General features: G+C 52.6%; 1 protein-coding gene across 3 annotated transcripts in view; it reads left to right on the top strand.

Moving 5' to 3' along the window:
* The window catches only part of LOC133352724 (alpha-(1,6)-fucosyltransferase-like), a 108353-nt gene that overhangs the window by 59972 nt on the left and 30017 nt on the right, over positions 1-18364 (top strand). The window contains exons 1-2 of one of the 3 annotated variants that reach the window (XM_061568551.1): positions 6684-6701; positions 7904-8061. The exons of 1 other annotated variant lie outside the window; for it this stretch is intronic. The gene's annotated coding sequence lies outside the window, so the exon portion shown is untranslated. Of the gene's footprint in view, positions 1-6683; positions 6702-7903; positions 8062-18364 lie in introns of those variants that run through there. One more of the 3 variants, XM_061568550.1, reaches the window with a different exon arrangement.

Raw genomic sequence — 18364 nt, 5'->3', positions numbered from 1 at the left:
TAGGGCAGCGTAGCGCTAACCGTGACACGACTGCTCCCCAGTTAATTGATCTGTGCCTGTGTATGTATTTGTATATATACACACACAGACAGTATTCGTATTGCAGTTAATATTTTAAATAAATACAAATTGTGGCATGATCACAAGCACGAAATAAAATCCATATTTAAAGGCAGCAGCATGATCACTGTGTTCCACGTCTCCCATAGCAACAAAGCATCACCTGTGGCAACAGCTCTGGCAAAGCTCTGTGTAGAGCGAGGATTGTGGGAAGGCAGGCGATGCATTATGCCCGGCTTGTATTGTCTGCCGACCGTATGTTCTTTCGCCTTTCACTTCGTTGCAAAATCCTATTAAATTGTTCCCATTTGCATGCAGCACAATAAACGTAAAAAATGTGTCTCTTGCAATATGAAAGGCGGCGTGAAACGATGCACTCCGTGTTTGTGAGCCCGGGCCCAGCTGGGCGCCTTGAGTCAGAGCAAGTGGACCCCCCCCCCCCACGTCGACGCAATGCGAGTGATGAACGGGGTCCTGGCTCACGGCACCCCCCGCGGAGCGCAACGCCGGTGGCTGCCTTCCAGAGCCACCCCTCTTGGTGGTGTCCCCTTGTCGGCATGAGACATGCAACTCTGGTGTCTAAGCCTCGCACGCTAGAAGGTTGTCGCACATCTTGACTACTTGACGGGGGTTTTTTTGAACACTTGGGGTCAGGGTGTAAATACTCGGGGCGTTGACCGCGCACGCGTGGCCCTCAGGAGGGGTCCCGCCGGGCTGGGTCACGCCGGGCTGGGTCTCGCTCATCCTCGCTCATCCTCGCGTGCCCTCGCCACTCGCTGCTCCCTGCGGACACCGCCACCAACTCAATTGCTCATTGTAACACTTTGCGTGGCCATCTACTTCAGTGTAATTCATAGAGGTCATTCATTCACTGTATAAATTTGTAACGCACACGAGTTGAACTCAAAGGGACATTCAAATCGTGGTGGGGGCTTGACCTAAGCCCACTTGGTGGGGAAGTCAACAGCGGTTACCCAATGGGTCGATTCGCCCCTGTCGTAGGAATCGGGAATTCCGCCGCTGGCTCTGCAGGGCTGTACACGGAAGTTGAGCTTTGCTTCAATGCCCATATGTTTAGGAACTCACTTCACTCTGAGTGAAGTACAGTCATCCCTCGGTTAAAGTGTTTTGTCGTTCATATAAAAACTATTGTTCACCGAAAGAAAGCATTAAGCCATTCCAAGACGATAATACAATAATTGTTTTTTTACCCTTTTATCTGGCAACAAAACTGACACCTTTTTTTACAAGGAGTCATGTTTGCATTGACCATAATACCTGCAGTCATAATGCAAACAAAAAACATAACTCTGATAATGTATGCACTGTCCTTGAAGTTGATGTATGGCACTGTCCTTGTAAAAAAGGTGTCAGTTTTGTTGCCAGATAAAAGGGTAAAAAACCAATTATCATATTTTTCTATTGGCAAATGAGGTTCCAATGGTGCCGTTCCAAGACGTTGGGAAGTTGACCTTTTTGACCCTAAAAACATAATTTGTAACATTTAAACACTCAATATTAAGAAATAAACATAAAAACATATTGATGGATTAATAGAATTACAGACAACGCCATGTGAACAAGGCCAGTCGAGGTCGAAACGCTCATAAATGGGCGTCGCTGATTGGCTGAGGGCGTGGCTCAGCCCCACTTATCAGCGCTCGGATTGGCCGAAATTGGCGCCCGCGTGCATAACGTAAACATGTTACCGCTACATCATAATGGTCAAGTTAATCACAACCATGGGGTCCTATGGGAGGCAAAACGTTAACCGATGTCACTGTTAACCGAGGGACTTCTGTACTGTGTGAACACTGAACGTGCAGCCTCAATGCCCAGACACTTTTAAAGTCTTAACTCAGGACAACTCCATTGCTTGTGCAGGAGAGGGGTGGCGGTTTTCACGGATCCCTTTCATTTACAATCTACTTAGCAGCCAACGCGGATGAGACGATCACATTTGCAGATTTATCCAAATCTCCAAAGCCGAGCAAAAATCCATCATCACAATAAAAAAATAACATAGGCCGCAAAAATCCATCATCACAATCCCACGGGTTTCAAACAACACGCGAAAACGCGTACCAAGAGCACCCACCTCGTGCATTATGCAAAAACCATCAGCAGTTCTGAAAGAACTGCATTGTGGTCCTCTCGTCTTCGATCAACCATCGGACGCAACGCGACGGAAGGGACTAATTGATGGGCAGCAGTGAGCGAGAGGCCAGTTTCGCCCTTATTGGGACTCGGCAGTGCAGGAGAGTCGCCGATACTCTCCGCCGGAGAGCTCGTCTCTGGGAGTCGTACAACGTGGCATCCCCTGCCTCCGCACAATTGGGGCCCATTAGCTTGGCTCATGCCACCAGTGATCACGTCCGTAAACGATGAACGCACACCTCAGCCGGGAACTCCCCTGGGGGTCTGCACTCCTCCCGTGCGGCTTCACAAGTTCACGCTTAGCCTGTGTAGAGTAAAAAAAGTACCCCAGCTTTGCTCGGAGTTTACCGTTTGATAAACAAAGGTTCAGGATTGTGTGAGGAGTCGCGAGGTGCACGCAGCTCACCTCATTTGAATCATTGCAACGAGACAGATTCCGTGTGGCAACAAAATCCTCTCCGCTGCGATCTACAAAGATTGCGTACGGGGGTTCATGGGAAATTGTGGACGCATACATTGATTTCTAACATGGTTTTTGTACCATTTTGTTGTTGGTTCTTTGTAATCACCCGGCTAATAATAATAATGATATTTATAACGCGCCAAGCTCGTGGCTGCTCGAAAGCCTCACCAAACAGATCGAGGCCTTTAGATGTTTCTTGAAAGTCTTGAGTGTATTTGATGTTGCGGGTGTGCAAAGGGATAGAGTTCCACAGTTTAGTGTATAGTGTAGTATGTAGTGTATAGTTGTGTAGTGTATAGTGTAGTGTATAGTATAGTGTATAGTCGTGTAGTGTATAGTCGTATAGTGTAGTGTGTAGTGTATAGTCGTATAGTGTATAGTCGTGTAGAGTATAGTGTAGTGTGTAGTGTATAGTCGTGTAGTGTGTAGTGTATAGTAGTGTAGTGTATAGTGTAGTGTATAGTCGTGTAGTGTAGTGTGTAGTGTAGTGTATAGTCGTGTAGTGTATAGTGTAGTGTATAGTCGTGTAGTGTAGTGTATAGTGTAGTGTATAGTCGTGTAGTGTAGTGTATAGTCGTGTAGTGTATAGTGTAGTGTATAGTCGTGTAGTGTATAGTGTAGTGTATAGTCGTGTAGTGTAGTGTATAGTGTAGTGTATAGTCGTGTAGTGTAGTGTATAGTCGTGTAGTGTGTAGTGTAGTGTATAGTCGTGTAGTGTAGTGTGTAGTATAGTGTAGTGTATAGTGTAGTGTATAGTGTAGTATAGTGTAGTGTATAGTAGTGTAGTGTATAGTGTAGTATAGTGTAGTGTATAGTAGTGTAGTGTATAGTCTAGTATAGTGTATAGTGTAGTGTATAGTCGTGTAGTGTGTAGTGTAGAGTATAGTCGTGTAGTGTGTAGTAGTGTAGTGTGTAGTGTAGTATAGTGTAGTATAGTGTATAGTAGTGTAGTGTATAGTCTAGTATAGTGTATAGTGACGTGCGGCTGTAACAGTTCGAGACCTTTTTGGTGTCCATGGCAGATTTTGAGTGACACTGCTCCTGCTGCTGCGCAGGGTTCTACCATGAGCTTCAGTGCAAGGGTTTCTATGTTCTTTGGTTCTTTCGCTAAAGTCACGTAGATAGAAAGCAAGGATAGAGAGTAGCGAGGCGAGGTGTGGTGCTGGGGAACCGGTGGTCAAAGATGCGATGACAAAGGCAGCCGCAATTGTGTATATTTGTCCTGCTGGCGAAAGGGAGCCAACGAAGAGTACGGAGAGCGGTGGCCGAGTCGAGCTGTAGACGTCGGGGCCGAGAACGACAGGAGCAAGGTTGTTCTGTAGCCCTTGCAATTTGAGGATGTTGCTTGATGATGACTCGGCGAGATTGGCATTACAGCGGTCGTGGCGAGACCCCGACTGTAGCAGCAGGCAGGCGAGGGTGTTGGCAAGGTCGGTGTTGACGAAGGGGCCTTGAGACGCTGATGTGCTCCGTCCGAAGTAAGCACGCCGGGCGGCAGCGTGGCGCAGTGGTCACACTCGGGAGTTCCATTCCCGACTCGGGGCGGGCCCTTTCTGGCCCTTTCTGTGCTGCGGGGCTTGTTTGTCCTCCCTCGTGCTCTGCATGGGTTTCTCCCTCCCGTGGCTAAGAGGCTGACAAGCTCACTCGTATTCGCAGAAGAAGCAAAATAATGCTGAGAATTACCTGAAAATCACTCAATTGGGTGACACGTTATCGGCACCGTGGCCGAATGCGAAAACTTGGCAGCTTTCTTCCTGAAGAGAGTCGAGAGAGAACTGTCAAATAAAGTGTGGGAGTGGTGGTAATAAAAATCGTTCATCAACTCGCATTGTCATTCAATGGTCCTTGCAGCGGCAAGAGAGTAGCGCTGGTCGTGTGGGCAGTGCAGAGGGCCGACGGGCTGGAGGGCCGGCGCGTTGGGGGGCCGGCCGTGACGTGGCGGCTCGCTGCTCCGGGTGGCGAGCGGCAAGAGGAGAAGCGGCGGTGGTGGTGGGGAGTCTCTTTAGGGACGAACATCGACTTGTGCGATAACAACAATGGCAACAACAATAACGATGATGACAACAATCACGACAACTATCGTATTTTTAGGTTTTTTCGGTAAAGTCACGTAGGTAAATTTTTTTAATTAATAAAAGTTAAATTAAACAAAATAAAATAAAAAATCACGACGTTTCGGAAGCAACACAAGCCTCCGTCTTCAGGTGGAACCGTCACAGCCACGACAGCTGTATCGTATTGGCGCAATGTGCAGCATCGCGCTGCTTTACTCGGCGGCTGCTGTGCAGCTCCTGCTGCAGCAGGGGGGTGGTGAGGTGGGGGGTGGTGAGGTGGAGGTGGTGAGGTGGTGAGGTGGGGGGTGGTGAGTTGGGGTTGGTGGTGAGGTGGGGTTGGTGGTGAGGTGGGGTTGGGGGGGGGGTGATGAGGTGGTGAGGTGGAGGTAGCGAGGTGGGGGGGGGGGGGTGGTGAGGTGGTGAGGTGGTGAGGTGGGGGGTGGTGAGTTGGGGTTGGTGGTGAGGTGGGGTTGGTGGTGAGGTGGGGTTGGGGGGGGGGTGATGAGGTGGTGAGGTGGAGGTAGCGAGGTGGGGGGGGGGGTGGTGAGGTGGTGAGGTGGTGAGGTGGGGGGTGGTGAGTTGGGGTTGGTGGTGAGGTGGGGTTGGTGGTGAGGTGGGGTTGGGGGGGGGTGATGAGGTGGTGAGGTGGAGGTGGCGAGGTGGGGGGGGGGGGTGGTGAGGTGGTGAGGTGGTGAGGTGGGGGGTGGTGAGTTGGGGTTGGTGGTGAGGTGGGGTTGGTGGTGAGGTGGGGTTGGGGGGGGGTGATGAGGTGGTGAGGTGGAGGTGGCGAGGTGGGGGGGGGGGGTGGTGAGGTGGTGAGGTGGGGTTGGGGGGGGTGGTGAGGTGGAGGTAGTGAGGTGGGGTTGGGGGGGTGGTGGGGTGGTGAGGTGGTGAGGTGGGGGGGGGGGTGAGGTGGGGGGGGTGGTGAGGTGGAGGTAGTGAGGTGGGGTTGGGGGGGGTGGTGAGGTGGTGAGGTGGGGGGGGGGGGTGGTGAGGTGGTGAGGTGGGGTTGGTGGTGAGGTGGGGTTGGGGGGGGTGATCAGGTGATGAGGTGGTGGTGAGGTGGGGTGGGGGTGGTGATGTGGGGCGGGGGTGATGAGGTGATGTGGGGGTGGTGAGGTGGGGCGGGGGTGGTGAGGTGGGAGTGGTGGTGGGGGGGTTGGGGGGGTGATGAGGTGATGTGGGGGTGATGAGGTGATGTGGGGGTGGTGAGGTGGGGGGGAGTGGTGAGGTGGGAGTGGTGGTGGGGGGGTTGGGGGGGTGATGAGGTGATGTGGGGGTGGTGAGGTGGGGCGGGGGTGGTGAGGTGGGAGTGGTGGTGGGGGGGTTGGGGGGGTGATGAGGTGATGTGGGGGTGGTGAGGTGGGGCGGGGGTGATGAGGTGGGGCGGGGGTGATGAGGTGATGTGGGGGTGGTGAGGTGGGGCGGGGGTGGTGAGGTGGGGCGGGGGTGGTGAGGTGGGAGTGGTGGTGGGGGGGTTGGGGGGGTGATGAGGTGGGGGGCTGTGGCCGCGTCTCCGTCTCGCGAAGTCGTCGTGTCAGCCCAGTGCGTCGTCTCCTTGTGTAACTTTCAGTTGATGCAAGAGAATACTCTTTTTGTCAATTAGTATTTCAGTAAGATGCATTTCCTTTTTTTGATGTCTTATTTATTGACTGTGGAGGTAGTGCAGGGCAAGTGGTGTTTTATTCCGAATAGATTTATATCACAGCTTCCTTTTATAAAAGATTTCCTGTCATGTCCACGCCGTCGCTAATCAATGCAGCCACGAAGACGACTTTGAACCCCCCCCTCTCTCCCCCCTCGCTCCCCCCCTCTTTTCCCCCTCGCCGCCCTCCCATTCCCCGCCTCTTGCCCTCTTGCTCCCCCCTCGCTCCCCCGCTCTCTCCCCCGCTCTCTCCCCCTCTTTTCCCTCTCTCCCGGCCACTGCCGTGTTGTGGACGAGTACTTTCCGTGCGCACTCCACAGCCGTGCGTGGTATTCCCTTTTAAGTTGCTCTCTTGTCACTGAACAGAAAAACAGGGCCGAGTGGCACAGAGTGCTCCCGTATATATTTATGACCACGATAACTGTTGTGCTCGGTGACGATTGTATAACCATCTTGAATTCCTAGCGCACACAGTTTTCAATGCTGTAATACATAACTGGGTTTTTTTTTGCGTTGGGCTACGTTGTTTTGCAGTGTCGGGTTGTGGAGGGATTCATGACAAAATTGTGGCTTGGTCGTTGCATGGGCTAACACAAAAATGAATTATATATCATTGTGCAACAGAGATATACAAATTATTAAACATATATTTAAAATATTTCAGCTGGATAATCCCTTGATATGGAACTTATCCTCTGCAAGGCCAAAGGACACACACCCACACACAGCACACACACCCACACACAGCACACACATCACACCCACACATCACACACACACCCACACACATCACACACACATCACACACACACACATCACACACACATCACACACACCCACACACATCACACCCACACACATAACACACACAGCACACAGTACATACGTCATGCTACGTACACATGCACGTTAAATCTGTCACTCGCACGGTCCAGCGGTAACGCGATCGCCCCTTGTTGCAAGCCGGTTACTGAGTCACCTCGTACCCACAGGGACAGCTGCCACTGGGTGTGCCCATTCAAATGTGTTTAGATATTGTGTGATGTAATGCACTCCGGCGTATAGGTGGGCACTGTATGAAAAACACACGGATATTATTAGTATTAATAACCAATCATTTCTTTCCAAGTTGTTATAAAAACGGTGTAACCAGGTAAGGCCTGCTCAGGACCCAGGAAAAATCCGCGCGACCACAGGGAGAACATGCAAACTCCAAATATACAGGCATTAGGGGTCGAGAGGAAACCCGCAACCTGTATACCAGGCGAGGCAGTTAATACCTCGCCACCGTGGTGCCCTTACAATAACCGTACCTAACTCAAGAAGAGCGTCAACCCTTCTCTATTTCAGCTTCAACGGTGCTGATTGTTTCTGGGCCGTTTGACGTGATGTGCCTCGGGGGGGGGGGGGGGTCGCGTACGCTTCCTTCTTTGGGACCTGATCGCTGGCCGCCCTCTGTAGGCACGTGATCTCGTGAAACCCCCTGGCCTAATTAATACCGTTCTCTGTGCCCTTGCCCTGCAGGACTCGAGCGAGCAATCGGCCGATGAGCTCGCAGCGCCCCCCCCCTTCCCCGTGAGCTTGTGCGCTTGGCTGGATGCCAGTTGCTGGACGCAAGTTGCTGGACGCTCACGTGCGGCAGGGAAAAGGGGCACGGGTAACGGAGTGGCAGAGCCGAGAGGGTAAGAGAGTGAGCTGGAGCCTGCTGGAGCCTGCCGATGCAGCCGAGAAGGAAAGCATTCGGGGGTGGCGGTTGTAAATAATGCACGCGCATCCCTCCCAGGGGAGGCGCTCAAGTAACTCAATTATGTGACCGCTTCTTAAAAGGCCGAGTAATCAAGAAATCAGTTGCTTCACCGTACTGGGGGAGAATGCAGATTTCTCTAAATAAATGTCCAGGTATAATTATTATAACAACTAAGCATCTGAATTTAGGGCCCTTTGTCAATACACTTTTGGCTGAAAGCCTTCCCACACTGTGTTGGTTGTGGTGGCTGTTTTGACCATACTTCACCGTTCTGCTCCGTGTGTATTTGTAGAGGGGGTCCCAGGTCTGGGACAGATATCACTCGCCACGGGCCAAGAGTCGAACTCACGGCGTTGTCGTTTCACAGCGAAGTGCGCTCACCGCTGCACCGCCACTCTGCCTCGTGCAGGTGGTGTTGGCATTTAATGGTGGGAAATATTGAATTGGCTGCGTAATGTTGCAATATTACATGTCTTGCTATCATTGGGATCTTGTTGATCTGCTGTAACCTCACATTTTATTGCATCGGGGGTTTCACCAGCTTTTCAAATTGTGGTTTACAGGGAAGGAAAGCAAATTAATCTATTAATGATTTTATACACTGCAAAGGGCATCTGTGGCCGAGTAACATTTCCCAGAAACGTTACGTAGCCAGACACGTGGCGCACCCAGAGAACGCTTGCCGTGCCAAGCGTCTCTCAGTGCAAGGCACGTTGTAGCTGGCGGTGTGGGCCTAATATAATGAATCACGTGTATCATTGATCCTTATGGCTGTACCCCGGGATAGCAAATAATACAAAATGGCCGAGGCAATTAAATACTTTATTTCTAGGACACTATTTTTTCCAGGGGTGTACTTAACTCCGCGACTTGGGTACCAATCAACCCAAAACCAGTGCTACTCTGCGATGTCTAAACGCAGCGAGGACGATTGCGCTGAAACCCTGAACGCTCGCGGTACGCACCGTAGTGGTGCATCGTGTACAGCTCGTCGAGATGAGTCGATTGCTGCATCACCGACCATGAGCAGACTAACAGTGACTGCATCACGGACATTGTGCGAGAGCCGGAGTACTAAGGTACCCCGGGGGTACCGCCATAAGGTTCAATTATCAATGGAGTGAATGATGATCATGGATTGTACCCATAGACTCACGTGACCACGCAGTAGGCCACGCCCAGCAGTGGCGTAAGTAATTCAGGGTACAGGGCAACTATTCAGATGGACGCTGTACAGCGATTGAGGAGTGAGGGGTTGTTGTAACGTGGGGTCGATTGGTGTGCGTCTGGTATTAATTACAGATGCACGAATGCTCCTCAGTAGAACACTTTGAACTGAAGAGTTGCCATTCCACAACCCTTTGGTGTCCCTCGGTGGTAGAGTCTGTCCCCTCGTTACAATCACCGGGAGGAGAGGGATAGGGTGAGCCGGTTACACACACGTGGGGCGACCTCAGCCGTGCCAGGCCGGCCCATACCCAGCCACACCGAGCCACACCGAGCCACACTGAGCGAGGCATGCGGCCCCAGACGGACCGAGCAGCCGATGAGGTGAAATGCCACGCGTGCCTGCCGCCAGCTCTCGTGGGCTGGCGCGCTGCACATTCGTGTGGTTGTCACTCGCGCTGCCATCTCTTTAGAAGAGACACTTCCGCACGGCTGATGCCGATGATGCAGAGCGACAACTACAATTTATCTTTCAGATGGTTAAACCAGCAGACGACCACGTCAGCAGAAGCGGAGTGTTATCGCTGTAATGTCTCCAGGACCGACACTGACTTTGTTAACCAGCTCTCCTGGTATAACAGGAGGTCGTGAGCTTGTGAGTCTGGGATTTAACCAACGATGTAAATACGTTGAAGCTGGTGGCATGAGCTTGCGAGTCCAAGAGGTCATGCCTTGTGCTAGTCGCACGAATCCCCTCCGTAGCGATGAATCTAGACGTTAGGTGAATGTAGCCGAGCAAACTTCCCTCCGTGTTCTGGCTGCTCGCCACGTGGGGAATTCACTGCACCTAGCGCCGTGAACCTGAGACCTCAAAAGGATCACTGTGGAGCGTTGTTGTGGAGAATATAAGTAACGAGATGAATAAGCCGACTGTGCGTCTCCTCCACGTTTTTGTGCCTCCAAATACAAAATTGAAGTATTTTTTACGCTTCCTGTCAGCCACAGGGCCTTCTGGGAGTGCATAATTTCAGCAGCATTGGTTCAACACAAGCAACACATCGGTTCAACACAACCGATCCTCATAATGAATTGAAGAAATACATTATGAGGTCATACTCATTACACACGAAGTGCTTACCAAAAATAAACCACAATACCGTGCTGATCTCGTCAAGGAGAATAAACCATCACGCAAACTCGGTTCATCCTCGCGGCGGTTTTTATGCTAACCATCGAACAAAGACGGTCACCGCATCACGCACTTTCAGGTGCGCTTCTGCGGCCCTCTGGAACGGTCTTCCGATATTAGGAAGCCACTTGGAGCTATGCACTGGAGCTATGCACTGGAGCTATGCACTTTCAAATCTAATTTGAAATTCATTTCTTTAGAACTGCTGTTTGTGTTTATGTTGTTGTCTTTCCCCCTGCAACTCCACTTAGCATGGTTGGCTACGTACGGTGCGGAAGAAGTTCCATGTACATACATGCATTCGACTCGTGCTCGTTTAAGCATAAGCAACAAATGTGTGAATGTGTTCTGTTGACTCAGCCATTGCTCAGGCTAAAACAATACACCAGACATACAAAGGCAGAGAGATATTCCCCCTATATCCTGAACAGGCTGTAGAGGCAAGTGCAGTTAGCGAGCATTTCTGGCCGGCGTGGCGCACGAGGGGAGGATGAGCATCACGCCCGGCTGCCTCCTGTCTCCCAAGTGGTGACGTTTACACTTCGCACCAGGTACTCATTTGAGACGGAGTCGACCTCGGGGAGACCATGGACTGGTGCAGATAATCATCACCGGCGTTGGCCTTGATGGGGAATTGATCTTGGGTCGCTGGGTTCATGGCGCGGCGCGCTAACCGCTGCGCGACCGCTCTTCGCAGCGTACCGGGAACGCGCACACATGCGCATACACGCGCACACACGCACACACACGCGCACACACGCGCAAACACGCGCACACACACGCACACGCATGCACGCACACACACGCGAGAGAGAAGCCAACGTGAATGCCATGGTAGTGTACTTGTGTCAAGGGAGGCCTGCTGGCCAGGGCTGGCTGGCAGCCTGGTTGGTGTCAGGGAAAGCTCCGTGCATTCACACGATAGGTTACTCCTCGGCAATGATCCAGACTTGAAAGAACACATTTCATTTGGCAGATATATAAATGTATTTATATATGCTCGACAAAACACAGTAATCGCAAAACGAAATTTGCAAGCAGAATTTTTTATCGACAGTCATGAAGTTGAACGTGTCATGAGGTGAGAGAAGTAAGTTCCAGCACAGCAGTGGACATGAGTTGTTTTGCAATAGATATTTATCAATAAATATCTATTTAGCAATAAGTATTTGCTCATACTTACCAATCACTATTTACAAAGAGCACACATCCACAGCTTCTTCCTCTGCAGCCAATGAAATCACCCGCCTGAAATTAGGCAAAATGTTACATTTTCAATTATTGGCGCATCGTCAGGCAATTACACACGAGACACCGTGATTTGTTTGGCTGTGTGGGGCGGTGGAGGGTTCTCAGGGCAGAATTTTGTCCAGATCATTTTGCGGCTTAAGCCAAAGAACCAGTTGTGAATCGTACTACGAATGTTTCGCCGTTGTCAGGAAAATGACCCCCGACATTGTCGTGAGACAAGACCAAAATAATTCCGTGCGTTCTCCAGAGCGCGTGTGCACGTGTCGGAGTGCCAGTCTTCGCGGCTGGAAGGCGTGCGTGTTTGCCTATCCGCGTGTCCGAGTGTCCGAGTGTTCGTGCGCGTTTTTTCCCCCATCGTCTGAGATTGGCGAAGGGAAGTTTTTTGTTGTTGTTTCCGCTGCATTTGGTTGCGGACCGCTCTAACCCGGCTGATTTTAACTGACGAACAAAGACGGTCGCTGCATCGCGCCCTATGTTGGCAACGTACGCTACGAAAGATGTTCTACGTACGTACATACGATGGGAGAATGCCCCTGTCTGCCTCGCAGTTTGTAGAGACACATGTCTCGGTAGCAGCCTGAGTATCGTCAAAGGTATCGCAAAATAAGTTAAAAATACTTCTGACATCCTGTTCACTTGATGCGTACGGCCCTGAGCCAATGCTGGAAATTCCACATTAACAGGGCGGGGCAGAGTTTATCTGCCCGACAACCACTGTCAACTTCCCCACAAAGAGGTTCCCATGATTTTTCATTCCATTTTTGTGCAGGTGCCCACGATATTCTTTTTGTTCAAGAGCTTCACGGCCATGGGTGTTATTGCATTGGAGATGTGTGCACGGTTATCTGTCATTCAGCTCTGATGCGTGGGTGTACTTTTACTTTACTTAAAATTCCAAATAATAAGAATGATTGCTGTTTCTCACTAACACTTGCGTGTAGAAATACACACACACACATATGTAAGCCTATGAAAAAGTCAAACTCTCCGAGAAGTGGGACTTCTTCAAAGCAGAGAGATGGCGCAGAGATTGCGTTATAGGAGACGGTTGCACTTTTTCACCGGGCTGCCTTGAAAGCTTCGAGGTTTACAAATGAACAGTTTCGAATCGATGTATACGCACAATATTTCACGCGCTGTGTGTCGATTCAAAGCTGTACATTTATCAACTTTCGCAATTTCGGTGCGAGGAGGAGGCCGTCATCCTTCGCCGTGCGTCTCTCCCGGCTCGGGCGCCGGTGCTGCCCCCTCGCTTGCGTGTCGTTCTCAACGACGGCTCCGCGCCACGGGAGCCTGTGCGGAGGGCGCGGGGTTCGTCACGCGGCGTTGCTTTGTTGCGCGTGCTTGATGCAGTATGCGCTCCCGTCGCCCTGGACCGTTGCCGCCCTGGCCGCGAGCCGAGCATGCGTACGGCCGCTAAGGGGGAGGGGGTGCGGGGTTGCTGCCACGGTGGAGGTGTGAACGGTCGGCAGGGCCGACGCTGAAGTTGCGATGCAGGGGTTTGCCGGTTCGACTCCATCTCCTGGCGCGGCTGGCTGAAACAACGGGGCGAGTTTCACTCGGCGGCCAGCGGTGCAAATGGGTTCGCCGCGGCGAGTCGATCGGCACGGTCGCGTGTGGTGGTGGGGTACAGTGTGGGCGCTTCTGTAATATCTTCAATAATGGCGGGAGACGAGTTGACGGGGCAGCACTGTTTATTCACAACGGTTGCACACGTAACAGTCCCAACCGAGATAACACCTATGTCACGCGTCTCCCCCGTGGGGTACGCGTGCCTAACTCTGCCTCGACTCAGGCTCTCCGGCTACGCTCTCCCCACGGGGAGCTATCAGACCCCTACGCGCATCCGGCTCGGGCCGCACTCAGTCTCTCCCGTAGGGTACGCGTGCCTATCTCTGCCTCGACGCAGGCTCTCCGGCTACGCTCTCCCCACGGGGAGCTATCAGACCCGCCTTATCAGGCCACGGGTCTCGACCACTGGGTTACACAGCGAGCCCTTACAAGGGCGTCGGACCGTGAATCCCAAGGCCTCGCCTCTGAGCCTCACAGAGCCCCGGCCCTTACAAGGGCAGCGGGGCTAGGGGTCCCAGGGCCTATCTCTTCCTCCGTCTTCTGTCTTCATCGGTTACCAACTCCCCGAGTGCCCGCGCGCATCGCCTTACATAGCCCTCCGCTCCTGAGGGGGCGGAGCCTATGCAGACCGCGATGTGAGCACCCGCTTGCGGACCGTGATATAACCACTCACCACGCGCTGCCTCACGATCCCCCCTGCCAGCACGGATCACCACTACACTTCCACCAACTCTGAGATATCTGGCGAGCGTGGAAGAGTAGACCAAATTCCCTGTACTTGGAAACCCTTCCACCAGCAGTGGTGTATTAGAAAAACTATAAAAATAAAACGAAAGCACTTGAGGGCTGCGCCTTGACCTCTGGTAACAGACACCGTGTACGGTTTTGTGCACACAGCGTGTTGGTACCAGTGCTGTAGGATCTTGTGTAAGTGCGTATCGGCGTATGTGTTGTAAATCGCACGAATGCTGAATTTGTTTTGATCTAATTTTCCCAACTGCTGCCCTTGGGTCACCTTGGAGATTATTATATTTTATTTCCAGGAATGCTGAACAAATTTGATTAAAAAAATATGAGCAATTAGCCCCGTCGCAAGGAGGTTCCAATGACTTCTGACCAAAGGCTCCTTCTGAATTTTATTTGTTCACCCATATCCGTTCTTTGTTAAATAATTATTTAAGTTTTATTCATTGAACTTTTGAAATAGATAATATTCCAGGTGATGCACCCTACTTAAATCATCATTCCGGTTTTTATTGACTTACTGGATGTATAAGCGTACCAGTAGCATCCGCTGCAATTATGCTCACGTGCGGAAATGAAAGGGCTTTTTTATTTTTAAACGTCCTTTTCACTGACAAACGTATCTTGCTCGCCGCTCGATGTACCCACCGTGTGTACCCGGAGGTGGAATTTGTCCCCGTGGCAGCGTCGGTATCGCCACCTCGTAGCGCCGCGGCGGAGCCACACGCTCACCGCCGCGCCCTCTCGACAGAACGAGCGTCGCTTTGAGCTTGGGACGTGCCGGGACCGCGGCGGCCCCGGTTCGCACGCCCGTTGGCGGAGTGTCGGGAAACGAGCCGGCATGGGGCACCGTCATGCGCCGGCACGACCCCGCAGCTTCGCGGGCTGTCGACGGCATATGTGCGTGTCGATCGGACGCATCCCATCGCATGCAGCCGTCCTTTTGTGAATCCTAATGTCAGTGCTCAGTCGCCGTTTAGGGTTTACGTGCCGTCGTTTGGGAGAGTGGCGGTGAAGGGGAGAGTGGCGGTGAAGGGGAGAGTGGCGGTGAAGGGGAGAGTGGCGGTGAAGGGGAGAGTGGCGGTGAAGGGGAGAGTGGCGGTGAAGGAGAGAGTGGCGGTGAAGGGGAAAGCGAAGGTGAAGGGGAGAGTGGCGGTGAAGGGGAGAGCGGTGGTGAAGGGGAGAGTGGCGGTGAAGGGGAGAGTGGCAGTGAAGGGGAGAGCGAAGGTGAAGGGGAGAGTGGCGGTGAAGGGGAGAGTGGCGGTGAAGGGGAGAGTGGCGGTGAAGGGGAGAGTGGCGGTGAAGGGGAGAGTGGCGGTGAAGGGGAGAGTGGCGGTGAAGGGGCGAGTGGCGGTGAAGGGGAGAGTGGCGGTGAAGGGGAGTGAGGCGGTGAAGGGGAGAGTGGCGGTGAAGGGGAGAGTGGCGGTGAAGGGGAGAGTGGCGGTGAAGGGGAGAGTGGCGGTGAAGGGGAGAGTGGCGGTGAAGGGGAGTGAGGCGGTGAAGGGGAGTGAGGGTGGCGGTGAAGGGGAGAGTGGCGGTGAAGGGGAGAGTGGCGGTGAAGGGGAGAGTGGCGGTGAAGGGGAGAGTGGCGGTGAAGGGGAGAGTGGCGGTGAAGGAGAGAGTGGCGGTGAAGGGGAAAGCGGTGGTGAAGGAGAGAGTGGCGGTGAAGGGGAGAGCGGTGGTGAAGGGGAGAGTGGCGGTGAAGGGGAGAGCGGTGGTGAAGGGGAGAGTGGCGGTGAAGGGGAGAGCGGTGGTGAAGGGGAGAGTGGCGGTGAAGGGGAGAGCGGTGGTGAAGGAGAGAGTGGCGGTGAAGGGGAGAGGGGTGGTGAAGGGGAGAGTGGCGGTGAAGGGGAGAGTGGCAGTGAAGGGGAGAGCGAAGGTTAAGGGGAGAGTGGCCGTGAAGGGGAGAGTGGCGGTGAAGGGGAGAGTGGCGGTGAAGGTGAAGGGGAGAGTGGCGGTGAAGGGGAGAGTGGCGGTGAAGGGGAGAGTGGCGGTGAAGGGGAGAGTGGCGGTGAAGGGGCGAGTGGCGGTGAAGGGGAGAGTGGCGGTGAAGGGGAGCGCGGCGGTGAAGGGGAGAGCGGCGGTGAAGGGGAGAGTGGCGGTGAAGGCGAGTGGTTGTGCGGTTGGCTGTGGCCGTGTGAGCGCTGCTACCAGGCTGAGTTTGTGCGCTCCCCCCGCAATCGATCGTCGGCGGCGGCGGTGGTGGTGGCGGTGGCGGCGGTGTCGTGCCGCTGCCTGATGGAGCTGCCCTCATTGTGCGTGCTCTGCACACTGGGCAGAGAGGAATTAGCGGAAAGAGCAAGTCATTTATTTGAGAGTTGCTGTACAAGACATTGCACTAAAAGCCATTTTCACAAATTAAGGGCACCGTAATATACGTAGTAGCCTGGAGGCCCGGATTTATCTTATAAATGTAATAATGAAATAAAGGGGTAATAGCAGTTTTAATGAGATAATTCAGTACTTCAATGCAGTCCTTTGAATTTGCCTTTGGTGAAAGCATTACAGGGGTGCGTGGGAGTGTTCTCAAAGACAATGAAGGTACATCCGAGACACATCCTGGGCACACCGTCTGTGCTTGGGACAAAATGCAAAAAATATATATTTTGTAATTTAGGTCCCCTAAAATGTCAGGGTTTATTTATTGTCTCTGTAGTCGAACCCACACCTACAATCGTTTGCATATGAAAGTGAGGATGCTGGGGGGGGGGGGCAGGTGGAAAAAAAGCTCCATAGGAATGTCGAATTTCCACCACTGACTCAGGGCCCTCGACAGGAGATGAGCAACTGCCTCAATGTCTCATTGAGCAGTAGGAGATCGCGCTGACTTTTGTATTTTTCACACGGCCACGCGACAATCAATTTAAATTAAATATTGAGCTAAATTTGGGGTGGTGATATGACCGAGCGCAGAGGTCCGCGGTTCTAACCCGGCAGGCCACCCTGGCCATTGTTGCGGTGCGCTGTCCACAGCCGGTGTCAACGATCCTCATGATGTCGTTCTCAATGAGGAGGGCATCGCGTGCCGGCATCGTGTGAATAGCGCGGGGTTCAAAATGTACTGAATCAACAGAATTGTTTGTTCTCAAAAGAAATTGCGGGTTTTAAATGGGTGGCTTGTGTGTAGATATATTTAAGTCTGCCTTGAAAACCCATCTCTTTAAATGGCCTTCCCTCTCCAGTTTGTTCGGCTGCCCTTGATTCTGTTTTTGTTTCCTGCTTTTCATGCACTGCGCATCGAGATCCTAGGATGGAATGCGCATTATACGTTGGAATTATTATTATTCCAGATTTTTCGGACGTGGTATCCCGCTGCGGTACGAAGCGTGTGGCGTGCACAGCAACGTTGATTTTTAATGACTCACACTGGAGGAACGGCGGGGGGGGGGGGGGGTGACCTCTGCCTGCAGTATCCGGCAGGTAGAAATTATGCCTCGGCAGTAACTGTGACAAAATCAATCGCCGACGTTGTCACCGGCAGCGGCTGCCACCTTTTGGACTTGTCACACTCAAGAGCGCCGGGCCAAGGGGCTTCCCGGAGCAGGCTGACAGACGAGGTGACATTGACCAGTAAAATGCCCATTGCCCGGAGGCCACGGGTAAACAGTGTCTGGTTATATAGTGCACGGCCCTGGCACAGCAGCAGCAGCAGTAGCAGCTGTATGGGGTTGCAGGCGGCAGATCCCTTTTGTTCAGCTCCACTTAACGATGTCAGATTTTCCACGGCACCGGATTTGCCTCTCCGTCTTCACACTGCATTGGGGGGAATTTATTGGGGAAGAAGTTTACGCCTTTTAATTTTGAAGCGACTGGTTCTTGACGGTGTTTACTTCAGGTGTGTTCTGGACGATGCATCGCTTTATGTCCCTGCTCAGTGGATGAAACCCTTCTTTGCTTTGTTCGTTTTTTTTGGTCATTCTCGATGAGTTTTTGTTGTTGCATTTTTTTAAATTGTTTGGTTTTTTGCTGATGTAATCCCATGCAGGGGCTGAGTGGGGGGCTGAGTGGGGGGCTGAGTGGGGGGCTGAGTGGGGGGTTAGGGGGGGCTGAGTGGAAATTTGGTTGGGCCGAGTGGGGGGTTGGGGGGCCTAGTGGGGGGTTGGGGGACTGAGTGGGGGTTTGGGGGTGCTGAGTGGGGGGGCTGAGTGTGGGGTTGGGGGGGCTGAGTGGGGGTTGGGGGTTTCTCAAGGCACCCAAGTTTTGTTCCCGCGTGAAGCCAAACTCGCAATCAAGAGAACTGGCCAAGCGTCCCAGTGCTTCAGGACCCTCCTAAAAATCTGTCCTGAGACTCGGCGAGGGTTTCATGGGAAGTAAT

This window comes from Lethenteron reissneri, chromosome 41 (assembly GCF_015708825.2).
Source record: "Lethenteron reissneri isolate LAM-NWPU_2019-01 chromosome 41, ASM1570882v1, whole genome shotgun sequence".
In the NCBI taxonomy this organism is placed as follows: Eukaryota; Metazoa; Chordata; class Hyperoartia; order Petromyzontiformes; family Petromyzontidae; genus Lethenteron; species Lethenteron reissneri.
Note: the sequence above shows the minus strand (reverse complement) of the source record. Positions and strands in the feature narration are given on the sequence as shown.